Source organism: Schistocerca nitens, unplaced genomic scaffold (genome assembly GCF_023898315.1).
Source record: "Schistocerca nitens isolate TAMUIC-IGC-003100 unplaced genomic scaffold, iqSchNite1.1 HiC_scaffold_195, whole genome shotgun sequence".
In the NCBI taxonomy this organism is placed as follows: domain Eukaryota; kingdom Metazoa; phylum Arthropoda; class Insecta; order Orthoptera; family Acrididae; genus Schistocerca; species Schistocerca nitens.
The window spans coordinates 1-16,100 of NW_026045736.1; the positions used below are offsets into that span (position 1 = coordinate 1).

The window sequence follows — 16,100 nt, forward strand, 5'->3', positions numbered from 1 at the left end:
TAGCTTAAACATTTTCTTTCTTTCTTGTTAATTCGTAAGTCGTATTCGTTAGCCGGTATAGCAAACATTAAAGATCTGAAAAATATTAAAGGTAAAGAAACACACCATCTGCATTCGGAATTGTAAAATCTGTTGCCGACATTTTCTTGCACGATATGATGCACAAGACAGTTCACTCACTAACTAACTGAGAGTCATCTCTGTGAACCAAAGCTCTGAGAAAGTTCGTGATTAAAAAGCTGTCAGATTACATTTACTCGTACAAAGACACAAGGCTCGATTGCTCTTCGTTCTAGGAATTTTTCAACTGTGGCAATGGTTTGCACATGTGGAAACAACTCACAGGAAGAGCTATATCGGCGCCACTGGTAGCATGTGGGCTTCCTCGCCTCGCCTCGCCTCGCGTCGCCTCGCCTCGCCTCACACCAGGTGTGTGCGTAGTTTGCAGTGCATTCGCACCATTCCCATCCCTGTCCCCGTCCCCGTCCCGACTTGTCCCGACTTTGCTCGACTGCCGCTCGCTGCCGCTCGGGTCGTGGTCCATATGACAGCGCAAGCACGACAAACGTCTGCGGGACGAGACGAGACGAGACGACTAAGGAATAAATTCGTGATTACAAAAAATTGGAACTCTACACTCCTACACAAAAATAGGCGGTGACGTGTTTCAGAAATCACCTGCCGATTCGTACTGTTTTGTCGTTTTCAAAGTCTTCTTGGCAAACTTGGTTAGCACATTCTCCCTCAAACTGAGTTAATTACTGCATTTTCGTACCATTACAGTAGTGTAAAAGGCTTAAGGAAGCATCTTTGTCACAACAGAAAGGTAGTTTGAAAATTGGGCTGGCAGGGGTAGCGACATAATAACAAAAAAAAATGGAAGGCAGCCAACAGCACCCGGGTTTCCCAGGCGGTCACCCATCCAAGTACTAACCGGGCCCGATGATGCTTAACTTCGGTGATCGGACGAGAACCGGTGTATTCATCATGGTATGGCCGTTGGCGCTCATCTAATGTAGGAGCACGGCAGAATCCGCGTTCGGCTTTTCTCCCAACACACAAAATGTTAGTTTTCGACCGCATTTGACGAAAGCACTTCCTTCCGCAACAGCCAGTTCCTCGAGGACGGCGCGGGGGGCGCGCCCGGCGTCCCAGCAGAGCGACGGCCGAATTAGCGGGCGCACCGCCGCGTGTGTGACACGCACTGCTGCTCGTTGCACCTCCTGTCATTCGCTGCGCGCGTGCAGCCTTCGACACTAGCGGAGGACGCATCTTGTCCCTGGTGTCCAGCGGAGGGCCTGTGCGTGGTGTGGCAGTGTCGTGCTGGAGGGCGCCACTGGTAGCATGTGGGCTTCCTCGCCTCGCCTCGCCTCGCGTCGCCTCGCCTCGCCTCACACCAGGTGTGTGCGTAGTTTGCAGTGCATTCGCACCATTCCCATCCCTGTCCCCGTCCCCGTCCCGACTTGTCCCGACTTTGCTCGACTGCCGCTCGCTGCCGCTCGGGTCGTGGTCCATATGACAGCGCAAGCACGACAAACGTCTGCGGGACGAGACGAGACGAGACGACTAAGGAATAAATTCGTGATTACAAAAAATTGGAACTCTACACTCCTACACAAAAATAGGCGGTGACGTGTTTCAGAAATCACCTGCCGATTCGTACTGTTTTGTCGTTTTCAAAGTCTTCTTGGCAAACTTGGTTAGCACATTCTCCCTCAAACTGAGTTAATTACTGCATTTTCGTACCATTACAGTAGTGTAAAAGGCTTAAGGAAGCATCTTTGTCACAACAGAAAGGTAGTTTGAAAATTGGGCTGGCAGGGGTAGCGACATAATAACAAAAAAAAATGGAAGGCAGCCAACAGCACCCGGGTTTCCCAGGCGGTCACCCATCCAAGTACTAACCGGGCCCGATGATGCTTAACTTCGGTGATCGGACGAGAACCGGTGTATTCATCATGGTATGGCCGTTGGCGCTCATCTAATGTAGGAGCACGGCAGAATCCGCGTTCGGCTTTTCTCCCAACACACAAAATGTTAGTTTTCGACCGCATTTGACGAAAGCACTTCCTTCCGCAACAGCCAGTTCCTCGAGGACGGCGCGGGGGGCGCGCCCGGCGTCCCAGCAGAGCGACGGCCGAATTAGCGGGCGCACCGCCGCGTGTGTGACACGCACTGCTGCTCGTTGCACCTCCTGTCATTCGCTGCGCGCGTGCAGCCTTCGACACTAGCGGAGGACGCATCTTGTCCCTGGTGTCCAGCGGAGGGCCTGTGCGTGGTGTGGCAGTGTCGTGCTGGAGGGCGCCACTGGTAGCATGTGGGCTTCCTCGCCTCGCCTCGCGTCGCCTCGCCTCGCCTCACACCAGGTGTGTGCGTAGTTTGCAGTGCATTCGCACCATTCCCATCCCTGTCCCCGTCCCCGTCCCGACTTGTCCCGACTTTGCTCGACTGCCGCTCGCTGCCGCTCGGGTCGTGGTCCATATGACAGCGCAAGCACGACAAACGTCTGCGGGACGAGACGAGACGAGACGACTAAGGAATAAATTCGTGATTACAAAAAATTGGAACTCTACACTCCTACACAAAAATAGGCGGTGACGTGTTTCAGAAATCACCTGCCGATTCGTACTGTTTTGTCGTTTTCAAAGTCTTCTTGGCAAACTTGGTTAGCACATTCTCCCTCAAACTGAGTTAATTACTGCATTTTCGTACCATTACAGTAGTGTAAAAGGCTTAAGGAAGCATCTTTGTCACAACAGAAAGGTAGTTTGAAAATTGGGCTGGCAGGGGTAGCGACATAATAACAAAAAAAAAATGGAAGGCAGCCAACAGCACCCGGGTTTCCCAGGCGGTCACCCATCCAAGTACTAACCGGGCCCGATGATGCTTAACTTCGGTGATCGGACGAGAACCGGTGTATTCATCATGGTATGGCCGTTGGCGCTCATCTAATGTAGGAGCACGGCAGAATCCGCGTTCGGCTTTTCTCCCAACACACAAAATGTTAGTTTTCGACCGCATTTGACGAAAGCACTTCCTTCCGCAACAGCCAGTTCCTCGAGGACGGCGCGGGGGGCGCGCCCGGCGTCCCAGCAGAGCGACGGCCGAATTAGCGGGCGCACCGCCGCGTGTGTGAGACGCACTGCTGCTCGTTGCACCTCCTGTCATTCGCTGCGCGCGTGCAGCCTTCGACACTAGCGGAGGACGCATCTTGTCCCTGGTGTCCAGCGGAGGGCCTGTGCGTGGTGTGGCAGTGTCGTGCTGGAGGGCGCCACTGGTAGCATGTGGGCTTCCTCGCCTCGCCTCGCCTCGCGTCGCCTCGCCTCGCCTCACACCAGGTGTGTGCGTAGTTTGCAGTGCATTCGCACCATTCCCATCCCTGTCCCCGTCCCCGTCCCGACTTGTCCCGACTTTGCTCGACTGCCGCTCGCTGCCGCTCGGGTCGTGGTCCATATGACAGCGCAAGCACGACAAACGTCTGCGGGACGAGACGAGACGAGACGACTAAGGAATAAATTCGTGATTACAAAAAATTGGAACTCTACACTCCTACACAAAAATAGGCGGTGACGTGTTTCAGAAATCACCTGCCGATTCGTACTGTTTTGTCGTTTTCAAAGTCTTCTTGGCAAACTTGGTTAGCACATTCTCCCTCAAACTGAGTTAATTACTGCATTTTCGTACCATTACAGTAGTGTAAAAGGCTTAAGGAAGCATCTTTGTCACAACAGAAAGGTAGTTTGAAAATTGGGCTGGCAGGGGTAGCGACATAATAACAAAAAAAAATGGAAGGCAGCCAACAGCACCCGGGTTTCCCAGGCGGTCACCCATCCAAGTACTAACCGGGCCCGATGATGCTTAACTTCGGTGATCGGACGAGAACCGGTGTATTCATCATGGTATGGCCGTTGGCGCTCATCTAATGTAGGAGCACGGCAGAATCCGCGTTCGGCTTTTCTCCCAACACACAAAATGTTAGTTTTCGACCGCATTTGACGAAAGCACTTCCTTCCGCAACAGCCAGTTCCTCGAGGACGGCGCGGGGGGCGCGCCCGGCGTCCCAGCAGAGCGACGGCCGAATTAGCGGGCGCACCGCCGCGTGTGTGACACGCACTGCTGCTCGTTGCACCTCCTGTCATTCGCTGCGCGCGTGCAGCCTTCGACACTAGCGGAGGACGCATCTTGTCCCTGGTGTCCAGCGGAGGGCCTGTGCGTGGTGTGGCAGTGTCGTGCTGGAGGGCGCCACTGGTAGCATGTGGGCTTCCTCGCCTCGCCTCGCCTCGCGTCGCCTCGCCTCGCCTCACACCAGGTGTGTGCGTAGTTTGCAGTGCATTCGCACCATTCCCATCCCTGTCCCCGTCCCCGTCCCGACTTGTCCCGACTTTGCTCGACTGCCGCTCGCTGCCGCTCGGGTCGTGGTCCATATGACAGCGCAAGCACGACAAACGTCTGCGGGACGAGACGAGACGAGACGACTAAGGAATAAATTCGTGATTACAAAAAATTGGAACTCTACACTCCTACACAAAAATAGGCGGTGACGTGTTTCAGAAATCACCTGCCGATTCGTACTGTTTTGTCGTTTTCAAAGTCTTCTTGGCAAACTTGGTTAGCACATTCTCCCTCAAACTGAGTTAATTACTGCATTTTCGTACCATTACAGTAGTGTAAAAGGCTTAAGGAAGCATCTTTGTCACAACAGAAAGGTAGTTTGAAAATTGGGCTGGCAGGGGTAGCGACATAATAACAAAAAAAAAATGGAAGGCAGCCAACAGCACCCGGGTTTCCCAGGCGGTCACCCATCCAAGTACTAACCGGGCCCGATGATGCTTAACTTCGGTGATCGGACGAGAACCGGTGTATTCATCATGGTATGGCCGTTGGCGCTCATCTAATGTAGGAGCACGGCAGAATCCGCGTTCGGCTTTTCTCCCAACACACAAAATGTTAGTTTTCGACCGCATTTGACGAAAGCACTTCCTTCCGCAACAGCCAGTTCCTCGAGGACGGCGCGGGGGGCGCGCCCGGCGTCCCAGCAGAGCGACGGCCGAATTAGCGGGCGCACCGCCGCGTGTGTGACACGCACTGCTGCTCGTTGCACCTCCTGTCATTCGCTGCGCGCGTGCAGCCTTCGACACTAGCGGAGGACGCATCTTGTCCCTGGTGTCCAGCGGAGGGCCTGTGCGTGGTGTGGCAGTGTCGTGCTGGAGGGCGCCACTGGTAGCATGTGGGCTTCCTCGCCTCGCCTCGCCTCGCGTCGCCTCGCCTCGCCTCACACCAGGTGTGTGCGTAGTTTGCAGTGCATTCGCACCATTCCCATCCCTGTCCCCGTCCCCGTCCCGACTTGTCCCGACTTTGCTCGACTGCCGCTCGCTGCCGCTCGGGTCGTGGTCCATATGACAGCGCAAGCACGACAAACGTCTGCGGGACGAGACGAGACGAGACGACTAAGGAATAAATTCGTGATTACAAAAAATTGGAACTCTACACTCCTACACAAAAATAGGCGGTGACGTGTTTCAGAAATCACCTGCCGATTCGTACTGTTTTGTCGTTTTCAAAGTCTTCTTGGCAAACTTGGTTAGCACATTCTCCCTCAAACTGAGTTAATTACTGCATTTTCGTACCATTACAGTAGTGTAAAAGGCTTAAGGAAGCATCTTTGTCACAACAGAAAGGTAGTTTGAAAATTGGGCTGGCAGGGGTAGCGACATAATAACAAAAAAAAATGGAAGGCAGCCAACAGCACCCGGGTTTCCCAGGCGGTCACCCATCCAAGTACTAACCGGGCCCGATGATGCTTAACTTCGGTGATCGGACGAGAACCGGTGTATTCATCATGGTATGGCCGTTGGCGCTCATCTAATGTAGGAGCACGGCAGAATCCGCGTTCGGCTTTTCTCCCAACACACAAAATGTTAGTTTTCGACCGCATTTGACGAAAGCACTTCCTTCCGCAACAGCCAGTTCCTCGAGGACGGCGCGGGGGGCGCGCCCGGCGTCCCAGCAGAGCGACGGCCGAATTAGCGGGCGCACCGCCGCGTGTGTGACACGCACTGCTGCTCGTTGCACCTCCTGTCATTCGCTGCGCGCGTGCAGCCTTCGACACTAGCGGAGGACGCATCTTGTCCCTGGTGTCCAGCGGAGGGCCTGTGCGTGGTGTGGCAGTGTCGTGCTGGAGGGCGCCACTGGTAGCATGTGGGCTTCCTCGCCTCGCCTCGCGTCGCCTCGCCTCGCCTCACACCAGGTGTGTGCGTAGTTTGCAGTGCATTCGCACCATTCCCATCCCTGTCCCCGTCCCCGTCCCGACTTGTCCCGACTTTGCTCGACTGCCGCTCGCTGCCGCTCGGGTCGTGGTCCATATGACAGCGCAAGCACGACAAACGTCTGCGGGACGAGACGAGACGAGACGACTAAGGAATAAATTCGTGATTACAAAAAATTGGAACTCTACACTCCTACACAAAAATAGGCGGTGACGTGTTTCAGAAATCACCTGCCGATTCGTACTGTTTTGTCGTTTTCAAAGTCTTCTTGGCAAACTTGGTTAGCACATTCTCCCTCAAACTGAGTTAATTACTGCATTTTCGTACCATTACAGTAGTGTAAAAGGCTTAAGGAAGCATCTTTGTCACAACAGAAAGGTAGTTTGAAAATTGGGCTGGCAGGGGTAGCGACATAATAACAAAAAAAAAATGGAAGGCAGCCAACAGCACCCGGGTTTCCCAGGCGGTCACCCATCCAAGTACTAACCGGGCCCGATGATGCTTAACTTCGGTGATCGGACGAGAACCGGTGTATTCATCATGGTATGGCCGTTGGCGCTCATCTAATGTAGGAGCACGGCAGAATCCGCGTTCGGCTTTTCTCCCAACACACAAAATGTTAGTTTTCGACCGCATTTGACGAAAGCACTTCCTTCCGCAACAGCCAGTTCCTCGAGGACGGCGCGGGGGGCGCGCCCGGCGTCCCAGCAGAGCGACGGCCGAATTAGCGGGCGCACCGCCGCGTGTGTGAGACGCACTGCTGCTCGTTGCACCTCCTGTCATTCGCTGCGCGCGTGCAGCCTTCGACACTAGCGGAGGACGCATCTTGTCCCTGGTGTCCAGCGGAGGGCCTGTGCGTGGTGTGGCAGTGTCGTGCTGGAGGGCGCCACTGGTAGCATGTGGGCTTCCTCGCCTCGCCTCGCCTCGCGTCGCCTCGCCTCGCCTCACACCAGGTGTGTGCGTAGTTTGCAGTGCATTCGCACCATTCCCATCCCTGTCCCCGTCCCCGTCCCGACTTGTCCCGACTTTGCTCGACTGCCGCTCGCTGCCGCTCGGGTCGTGGTCCATATGACAGCGCAAGCACGACAAACGTCTGCGGGACGAGACGAGACGAGACGACTAAGGAATAAATTCGTGATTACAAAAAATTGGAACTCTACACTCCTACACAAAAATAGGCGGTGACGTGTTTCAGAAATCACCTGCCGATTCGTACTGTTTTGTCGTTTTCAAAGTCTTCTTGGCAAACTTGGTTAGCACATTCTCCCTCAAACTGAGTTAATTACTGCATTTTCGTACCATTACAGTAGTGTAAAAGGCTTAAGGAAGCATCTTTGTCACAACAGAAAGGTAGTTTGAAAATTGGGCTGGCAGGGGTAGCGACATAATAACAAAAAAAAATGGAAGGCAGCCAACAGCACCCGGGTTTCCCAGGCGGTCACCCATCCAAGTACTAACCGGGCCCGATGATGCTTAACTTCGGTGATCGGACGAGAACCGGTGTATTCATCATGGTATGGCCGTTGGCGCTCATCTAATGTAGGAGCACGGCAGAATCCGCGTTCGGCTTTTCTCCCAACACACAAAATGTTAGTTTTCGACCGCATTTGACGAAAGCACTTCCTTCCGCAACAGCCAGTTCCTCGAGGACGGCGCGGGGGGCGCGCCCGGCGTCCCAGCAGAGCGACGGCCGAATTAGCGGGCGCACCGCCGCGTGTGTGAGACGCACTGCTGCTCGTTGCACCTCCTGTCATTCGCTGCGCGCGTGCAGCCTTCGACACTAGCGGAGGACGCATCTTGTCCCTGGTGTCCAGCGGAGGGCCTGTGCGTGGTGTGGCAGTGTCGTGCTGGAGGGCGCCACTGGTAGCATGTGGGCTTCCTCGCCTCGCCTCGCCTCGCGTCGCCTCGCCTCGCCTCACACCAGGTGTGTGCGTAGTTTGCAGTGCATTCGCACCATTCCCATCCCTGTCCCCGTCCCCGTCCCGACTTGTCCCGACTTTGCTCGACTGCCGCTCGCTGCCGCTCGGGTCGTGGTCCATATGACAGCGCAAGCACGACAAACGTCTGCGGGACGAGACGAGACGAGACGACTAAGGAATAAATTCGTGATTACAAAAAATTGGAACTCTACACTCCTACACAAAAATAGGCGGTGACGTGTTTCAGAAATCACCTGCCGATTCGTACTGTTTTGTCGTTTTCAAAGTCTTCTTGGCAAACTTGGTTAGCACATTCTCCCTCAAACTGAGTTAATTACTGCATTTTCGTACCATTACAGTAGTGTAAAAGGCTTAAGGAAGCATCTTTGTCACAACAGAAAGGTAGTTTGAAAATTGGGCTGGCAGGGGTAGCGACATAATAACAAAAAAAAAATGGAAGGCAGCCAACAGCACCCGGGTTTCCCAGGCGGTCACCCATCCAAGTACTAACCGGGCCCGATGATGCTTAACTTCGGTGATCGGACGAGAACCGGTGTATTCATCATGGTATGGCCGTTGGCGCTCATCTAATGTAGGAGCACGGCAGAATCCGCGTTCGGCTTTTCTCCCAACACACAAAATGTTAGTTTTCGACCGCATTTGACGAAAGCACTTCCTTCCGCAACAGCCAGTTCCTCGAGGACGGCGCGGGGGGCGCGCCCGGCGTCCCAGCAGAGCGACGGCCGAATTAGCGGGCGCACCGCCGCGTGTGTGAGACGCACTGCTGCTCGTTGCACCTCCTGTCATTCGCTGCGCGCGTGCAGCCTTCGACACTAGCGGAGGACGCATCTTGTCCCTGGTGTCCAGCGGAGGGCCTGTGCGTGGTGTGGCAGTGTCGTGCTGGAGGGCGCCACTGGTAGCATGTGGGCTTCCTCGCCTCGCCTCGCCTCGCGTCGCCTCGCCTCGCCTCACACCAGGTGTGTGCGTAGTTTGCAGTGCATTCGCACCATTCCCATCCCTGTCCCCGTCCCCGTCCCGACTTGTCCCGACTTTGCTCGACTGCCGCTCGCTGCCGCTCGGGTCGTGGTCCATATGACAGCGCAAGCACGACAAACGTCTGCGGGACGAGACGAGACGAGACGACTAAGGAATAAATTCGTGATTACAAAAAATTGGAACTCTACACTCCTACACAAAAATAGGCGGTGACGTGTTTCAGAAATCACCTGCCGATTCGTACTGTTTTGTCGTTTTCAAAGTCTTCTTGGCAAACTTGGTTAGCACATTCTCCCTCAAACTGAGTTAATTACTGCATTTTCGTACCATTACAGTAGTGTAAAAGGCTTAAGGAAGCATCTTTGTCACAACAGAAAGGTAGTTTGAAAATTGGGCTGGCAGGGGTAGCGACATAATAACAAAAAAAAATGGAAGGCAGCCAACAGCACCCGGGTTTCCCAGGCGGTCACCCATCCAAGTACTAACCGGGCCCGATGATGCTTAACTTCGGTGATCGGACGAGAACCGGTGTATTCATCATGGTATGGCCGTTGGCGCTCATCTAATGTAGGAGCACGGCAGAATCCGCGTTCGGCTTTTCTCCCAACACACAAAATGTTAGTTTTCGACCGCATTTGACGAAAGCACTTCCTTCCGCAACAGCCAGTTCCTCGAGGACGGCGCGGGGGGCGCGCCCGGCGTCCCAGCAGAGCGACGGCCGAATTAGCGGGCGCACCGCCGCGTGTGTGACACGCACTGCTGCTCGTTGCACCTCCTGTCATTCGCTGCGCGCGTGCAGCCTTCGACACTAGCGGAGGACGCATCTTGTCCCTGGTGTCCAGCGGAGGGCCTGTGCGTGGTGTGGCAGTGTCGTGCTGGAGGGCGCCACTGGTAGCATGTGGGCTTCCTCGCCTCGCCTCGCCTCGCGTCGCCTCGCCTCGCCTCACACCAGGTGTGTGCGTAGTTTGCAGTGCATTCGCACCATTCCCATCCCTGTCCCCGTCCCCGTCCCGACTTGTCCCGACTTTGCTCGACTGCCGCTCGCTGCCGCTCGGGTCGTGGTCCATATGACAGCGCAAGCACGACAAACGTCTGCGGGACGAGACGAGACGAGACGACTAAGGAATAAATTCGTGATTACAAAAAATTGGAACTCTACACTCCTACACAAAAATAGGCGGTGACGTGTTTCAGAAATCACCTGCCGATTCGTACTGTTTTGTCGTTTTCAAAGTCTTCTTGGCAAACTTGGTTAGCACATTCTCCCTCAAACTGAGTTAATTACTGCATTTTCGTACCATTACAGTAGTGTAAAAGGCTTAAGGAAGCATCTTTGTCACAACAGAAAGGTAGTTTGAAAATTGGGCTGGCAGGGGTAGCGACATAATAACAAAAAAAAAATGGAAGGCAGCCAACAGCACCCGGGTTTCCCAGGCGGTCACCCATCCAAGTACTAACCGGGCCCGATGATGCTTAACTTCGGTGATCGGACGAGAACCGGTGTATTCATCATGGTATGGCCGTTGGCGCTCATCTAATGTAGGAGCACGGCAGAATCCGCGTTCGGCTTTTCTCCCAACACACAAAATGTTAGTTTTCGACCGCATTTGACGAAAGCACTTCCTTCCGCAACAGCCAGTTCCTCGAGGACGGCGCGGGGGGCGCGCCCGGCGTCCCAGCAGAGCGACGGCCGAATTAGCGGGCGCACCGCCGCGTGTGTGAGACGCACTGCTGCTCGTTGCACCTCCTGTCATTCGCTGCGCGCGTGCAGCCTTCGACACTAGCGGAGGACGCATCTTGTCCCTGGTGTCCAGCGGAGGGCCTGTGCGTGGTGTGGCAGTGTCGTGCTGGAGGGCGCCACTGGTAGCATGTGGGCTTCCTCGCCTCGCCTCGCCTCGCGTCGCCTCGCCTCGCCTCACACCAGGTGTGTGCGTAGTTTGCAGTGCATTCGCACCATTCCCATCCCTGTCCCCGTCCCCGTCCCGACTTGTCCCGACTTTGCTCGACTGCCGCTCGCTGCCGCTCGGGTCGTGGTCCATATGACAGCGCAAGCACGACAAACGTCTGCGGGACGAGACGAGACGAGACGACTAAGGAATAAATTCGTGATTACAAAAAATTGGAACTCTACACTCCTACACAAAAATAGGCGGTGACGTGTTTCAGAAATCACCTGCCGATTCGTACTGTTTTGTCGTTTTCAAAGTCTTCTTGGCAAACTTGGTTAGCACATTCTCCCTCAAACTGAGTTAATTACTGCATTTTCGTACCATTACAGTAGTGTAAAAGGCTTAAGGAAGCATCTTTGTCACAACAGAAAGGTAGTTTGAAAATTGGGCTGGCAGGGGTAGCGACATAATAACAAAAAAAAAATGGAAGGCAGCCAACAGCACCCGGGTTTCCCAGGCGGTCACCCATCCAAGTACTAACCGGGCCCGATGATGCTTAACTTCGGTGATCGGACGAGAACCGGTGTATTCATCATGGTATGGCCGTTGGCGCTCATCTAATGTAGGAGCACGGCAGAATCCGCGTTCGGCTTTTCTCCCAACACACAAAATGTTAGTTTTCGACCGCATTTGACGAAAGCACTTCCTTCCGCAACAGCCAGTTCCTCGAGGACGGCGCGGGGGGCGCGCCCGGCGTCCCAGCAGAGCGACGGCCGAATTAGCGGGCGCACCGCCGCGTGTGTGAGACGCACTGCTGCTCGTTGCACCTCCTGTCATTCGCTGCGCGCGTGCAGCCTTCGACACTAGCGGAGGACGCATCTTGTCCCTGGTGTCCAGCGGAGGGCCTGTGCGTGGTGTGGCAGTGTCGTGCTGGAGGGCGCCACTGGTAGCATGTGGGCTTCCTCGCCTCGCCTCGCGTCGCCTCGCCTCGCCTCACACCAGGTGTGTGCGTAGTTTGCAGTGCATTCGCACCATTCCCATCCCTGTCCCCGTCCCCGTCCCGACTTGTCCCGACTTTGCTCGACTGCCGCTCGCTGCCGCTCGGGTCGTGGTCCATATGACAGCGCAAGCACGACAAACGTCTGCGGGACGAGACGAGACGAGACGACTAAGGAATAAATTCGTGATTACAAAAAATTGGAACTCTACACTCCTACACAAAAATAGGCGGTGACGTGTTTCAGAAATCACCTGCCGATTCGTACTGTTTTGTCGTTTTCAAAGTCTTCTTGGCAAACTTGGTTAGCACATTCTCCCTCAAACTGAGTTAATTACTGCATTTTCGTACCATTACAGTAGTGTAAAAGGCTTAAGGAAGCATCTTTGTCACAACAGAAAGGTAGTTTGAAAATTGGGCTGGCAGGGGTAGCGACATAATAACAAAAAAAAAATGGAAGGCAGCCAACAGCACCCGGGTTTCCCAGGCGGTCACCCATCCAAGTACTAACCGGGCCCGATGATGCTTAACTTCGGTGATCGGACGAGAACCGGTGTATTCATCATGGTATGGCCGTTGGCGCTCATCTAATGTAGGAGCACGGCAGAATCCGCGTTCGGCTTTTCTCCCAACACACAAAATGTTAGTTTTCGACCGCATTTGACGAAAGCACTTCCTTCCGCAACAGCCAGTTCCTCGAGGACGGCGCGGGGGGCGCGCCCGGCGTCCCAGCAGAGCGACGGCCGAATTAGCGGGCGCACCGCCGCGTGTGTGAGACGCACTGCTGCTCGTTGCACCTCCTGTCATTCGCTGCGCGCGTGCAGCCTTCGACACTAGCGGAGGACGCATCTTGTCCCTGGTGTCCAGCGGAGGGCCTGTGCGTGGTGTGGCAGTGTCGTGCTGGAGGGCGCCACTGGTAGCATGTGGGCTTCCTCGCCTCGCCTCGCCTCGCGTCGCCTCGCCTCGCCTCACACCAGGTGTGTGCGTAGTTTGCAGTGCATTCGCACCATTCCCATCCCTGTCCCCGTCCCCGTCCCGACTTGTCCCGACTTTGCTCGACTGCCGCTCGCTGCCGCTCGGGTCGTGGTCCATATGACAGCGCAAGCACGACAAACGTCTGCGGGACGAGACGAGACGAGACGACTAAGGAATAAATTCGTGATTACAAAAAATTGGAACTCTACACTCCTACACAAAAATAGGCGGTGACGTGTTTCAGAAATCACCTGCCGATTCGTACTGTTTTGTCGTTTTCAAAGTCTTCTTGGCAAACTTGGTTAGCACATTCTCCCTCAAACTGAGTTAATTACTGCATTTTCGTACCATTACAGTAGTGTAAAAGGCTTAAGGAAGCATCTTTGTCACAACAGAAAGGTAGTTTGAAAATTGGGCTGGCAGGGGTAGCGACATAATAACAAAAAAAAATGGAAGGCAGCCAACAGCACCCGGGTTTCCCAGGCGGTCACCCATCCAAGTACTAACCGGGCCCGATGATGCTTAACTTCGGTGATCGGACGAGAACCGGTGTATTCATCATGGTATGGCCGTTGGCGCTCATCTAATGTAGGAGCACGGCAGAATCCGCGTTCGGCTTTTCTCCCAACACACAAAATGTTAGTTTTCGACCGCATTTGACGAAAGCACTTCCTTCCGCAACAGCCAGTTCCTCGAGGACGGCGCGGGGGGCGCGCCCGGCGTCCCAGCAGAGCGACGGCCGAATTAGCGGGCGCACCGCCGCGTGTGTGACACGCACTGCTGCTCGTTGCACCTCCTGTCATTCGCTGCGCGCGTGCAGCCTTCGACACTAGCGGAGGACGCATCTTGTCCCTGGTGTCCAGCGGAGGGCCTGTGCGTGGTGTGGCAGTGTCGTGCTGGAGGGCGCCACTGGTAGCATGTGGGCTTCCTCGCCTCGCCTCGCCTCGCGTCGCCTCGCCTCGCCTCACACCAGGTGTGTGCGTAGTTTGCAGTGCATTCGCACCATTCCCATCCCTGTCCCCGTCCCCGTCCCGACTTGTCCCGACTTTGCTCGACTGCCGCTCGCTGCCGCTCGGGTCGTGGTCCATATGACAGCGCAAGCACGACAAACGTCTGCGGGACGAGACGAGACGAGACGACTAAGGAATAAATTCGTGATTACAAAAAATTGGAACTCTACACTCCTACACAAAAATAGGCGGTGACGTGTTTCAGAAATCACCTGCCGATTCGTACTGTTTTGTCGTTTTCAAAGTCTTCTTGGCAAACTTGGTTAGCACATTCTCCCTCAAACTGAGTTAATTACTGCATTTTCGTACCATTACAGTAGTGTAAAAGGCTTAAGGAAGCATCTTTGTCACAACAGAAAGGTAGTTTGAAAATTGGGCTGGCAGGGGTAGCGACATAATAACAAAAAAAAAATGGAAGGCAGCCAACAGCACCCGGGTTTCCCAGGCGGTCACCCATCCAAGTACTAACCGGGCCCGATGATGCTTAACTTCGGTGATCGGACGAGAACCGGTGTATTCATCATGGTATGGCCGTTGGCGCTCATCTAATGTAGGAGCACGGCAGAATCCGCGTTCGGCTTTTCTCCCAACACACAAAATGTTAGTTTTCGACCGCATTTGACGAAAGCACTTCCTTCCGCAACAGCCAGTTCCTCGAGGACGGCGCGGGGGGCGCGCCCGGCGTCCCAGCAGAGCGACGGCCGAATTAGCGGGCGCACCGCCGCGTGTGTGACACGCACTGCTGCTCGTTGCACCTCCTGTCATTCGCTGCGCGCGTGCAGCCTTCGACACTAGCGGAGGACGCATCTTGTCCCTGGTGTCCAGCGGAGGGCCTGTGCGTGGTGTGGCAGTGTCGTGCTGGAGGGCGCCACTGGTAGCATGTGGGCTTCCTCGCCTCGCCTCGCCTCGCGTCGCCTCGCCTCGCCTCACACCAGGTGTGTGCGTAGTTTGCAGTGCATTCGCACCATTCCCATCCCTGTCCCCGTCCCCGTCCCGACTTGTCCCGACTTTGCTCGACTGCCGCTCGCTGCCGCTCGGGTCGTGGTCCATATGACAGCGCAAGCACGACAAACGTCTGCGGGACGAGACGAGACGAGACGACTAAGGAATAAATTCGTGATTACAAAAAATTGGAACTCTACACTCCTACACAAAAATAGGCGGTGACGTGTTTCAGAAATCACCTGCCGATTCGTACTGTTTTGTCGTTTTCAAAGTCTTCTTGGCAAACTTGGTTAGCACATTCTCCCTCAAACTGAGTTAATTACTGCATTTTCGTACCATTACAGTAGTGTAAAAGGCTTAAGGAAGCATCTTTGTCACAACAGAAAGGTAGTTTGAAAATTGGGCTGGCAGGGGTAGCGACATAATAACAAAAAAAAATGGAAGGCAGCCAACAGCACCCGGGTTTCCCAGGCGGTCACCCATCCAAGTACTAACCGGGCCCGATGATGCTTAACTTCGGTGATCGGACGAGAACCGGTGTATTCATCATGGTATGGCCGTTGGCGCTCATCTAATGTAGGAGCACGGCAGAATCCGCGTTCGGCTTTTCTCCCAACACACAAAATGTTAGTTTTCGACCGCATTTGACGAAAGCACTTCCTTCCGCAACAGCCAGTTCCTCGAGGACGGCGCGGGGGGCGCGCCCGGCGTCCCAGCAGAGCGACGGCCGAATTAGCGGGCGCACCGCCGCGTGTGTGACACGCACTGCTGCTCGTTGCACCTCCTGTCATTCGCTGCGCGCGTGCAGCCTTCGACACTAGCGGAGGACGCATCTTGTCCCTGGTGTCCAGCGGAGGGCCTGTGCGTGGTGTGGCAGTGTCGTGCTGGAGGGCGCCACTGGTAGCATGTGGGCTTCCTCGCCTCGCCTCGCGTCGCCTCGCCTCGCCTCACACCAGGTGTGTGCGTAGTTTGCAGTGCATTCGCACCATTCCCATCCCTGTCCCCGTCCCCGTCCCGACTTGTCCCGACTTTGCTCGACTGCCGCTCGCTGCCGCTCGGGTCGTGGTCCATATGACAGCGCAAGCACGACAAACGTCTGCGGG

General features: G+C 55.0%; 16 non-coding genes across 16 annotated transcripts; all 16 read right to left on the reverse strand.

Annotated features, from left to right (window-relative positions):
• Positions 1 to 885: 885 nt before the first annotated feature.
• LOC126220367 (5S ribosomal RNA) lies at positions 886 to 1,004 on the reverse strand. The gene has a single exon (XR_007542821.1). It is a non-coding gene; the product is annotated as a 5S ribosomal RNA (ribosomal RNA).
• An 852-nt stretch (positions 1,005 to 1,856) lies between these two features.
• On the reverse strand, positions 1,857 to 1,975 carry LOC126220379 (5S ribosomal RNA). Its single transcript, XR_007542832.1, has one exon. It is a non-coding gene; the product is annotated as a 5S ribosomal RNA (ribosomal RNA).
• Positions 1,976 to 2,823: 848 nt separating this feature from the next.
• On the reverse strand, positions 2,824 to 2,942 carry LOC126220391 (5S ribosomal RNA). Its single transcript, XR_007542843.1, has one exon. It is a non-coding gene; the product is annotated as a 5S ribosomal RNA (ribosomal RNA).
• Positions 2,943 to 3,794: 852 nt separating this feature from the next.
• On the reverse strand, positions 3,795 to 3,913 carry LOC126220403 (5S ribosomal RNA). Its single transcript, XR_007542854.1, has one exon. It is a non-coding gene; the product is annotated as a 5S ribosomal RNA (ribosomal RNA).
• An 853-nt stretch (positions 3,914 to 4,766) lies between these two features.
• LOC126220353 (5S ribosomal RNA) lies at positions 4,767 to 4,885 on the reverse strand. The gene has a single exon (XR_007542810.1). It is a non-coding gene; the product is annotated as a 5S ribosomal RNA (ribosomal RNA).
• Positions 4,886 to 5,737: 852 nt separating this feature from the next.
• On the reverse strand, positions 5,738 to 5,856 carry LOC126220357 (5S ribosomal RNA). Its single transcript, XR_007542812.1, has one exon. It is a non-coding gene; the product is annotated as a 5S ribosomal RNA (ribosomal RNA).
• An 848-nt stretch (positions 5,857 to 6,704) lies between these two features.
• On the reverse strand, positions 6,705 to 6,823 carry LOC126220358 (5S ribosomal RNA). Its single transcript, XR_007542813.1, has one exon. It is a non-coding gene; the product is annotated as a 5S ribosomal RNA (ribosomal RNA).
• An 852-nt stretch (positions 6,824 to 7,675) lies between these two features.
• On the reverse strand, positions 7,676 to 7,794 carry LOC126220359 (5S ribosomal RNA). Its single transcript, XR_007542814.1, has one exon. It is a non-coding gene; the product is annotated as a 5S ribosomal RNA (ribosomal RNA).
• Positions 7,795 to 8,647: 853 nt separating this feature from the next.
• On the reverse strand, positions 8,648 to 8,766 carry LOC126220360 (5S ribosomal RNA). Its single transcript, XR_007542815.1, has one exon. It is a non-coding gene; the product is annotated as a 5S ribosomal RNA (ribosomal RNA).
• An 852-nt stretch (positions 8,767 to 9,618) lies between these two features.
• LOC126220361 (5S ribosomal RNA) lies at positions 9,619 to 9,737 on the reverse strand. Its single transcript, XR_007542816.1, has one exon. It is a non-coding gene; the product is annotated as a 5S ribosomal RNA (ribosomal RNA).
• An 853-nt stretch (positions 9,738 to 10,590) lies between these two features.
• Positions 10,591 to 10,709, reverse strand: LOC126220362 (5S ribosomal RNA). The gene has a single exon (XR_007542817.1). It is a non-coding gene; the product is annotated as a 5S ribosomal RNA (ribosomal RNA).
• An 853-nt stretch (positions 10,710 to 11,562) lies between these two features.
• On the reverse strand, positions 11,563 to 11,681 carry LOC126220363 (5S ribosomal RNA). The gene has a single exon (XR_007542818.1). It is a non-coding gene; the product is annotated as a 5S ribosomal RNA (ribosomal RNA).
• An 848-nt stretch (positions 11,682 to 12,529) lies between these two features.
• Positions 12,530 to 12,648, reverse strand: LOC126220364 (5S ribosomal RNA). Its single transcript, XR_007542819.1, has one exon. It is a non-coding gene; the product is annotated as a 5S ribosomal RNA (ribosomal RNA).
• Positions 12,649 to 13,500: 852 nt separating this feature from the next.
• On the reverse strand, positions 13,501 to 13,619 carry LOC126220365 (5S ribosomal RNA). The gene has a single exon (XR_007542820.1). It is a non-coding gene; the product is annotated as a 5S ribosomal RNA (ribosomal RNA).
• An 853-nt stretch (positions 13,620 to 14,472) lies between these two features.
• Positions 14,473 to 14,591, reverse strand: LOC126220368 (5S ribosomal RNA). The gene has a single exon (XR_007542822.1). It is a non-coding gene; the product is annotated as a 5S ribosomal RNA (ribosomal RNA).
• Positions 14,592 to 15,443: 852 nt separating this feature from the next.
• On the reverse strand, positions 15,444 to 15,562 carry LOC126220369 (5S ribosomal RNA). The gene has a single exon (XR_007542823.1). It is a non-coding gene; the product is annotated as a 5S ribosomal RNA (ribosomal RNA).
• Positions 15,563 to 16,100: the final 538 nt, after the last annotated feature.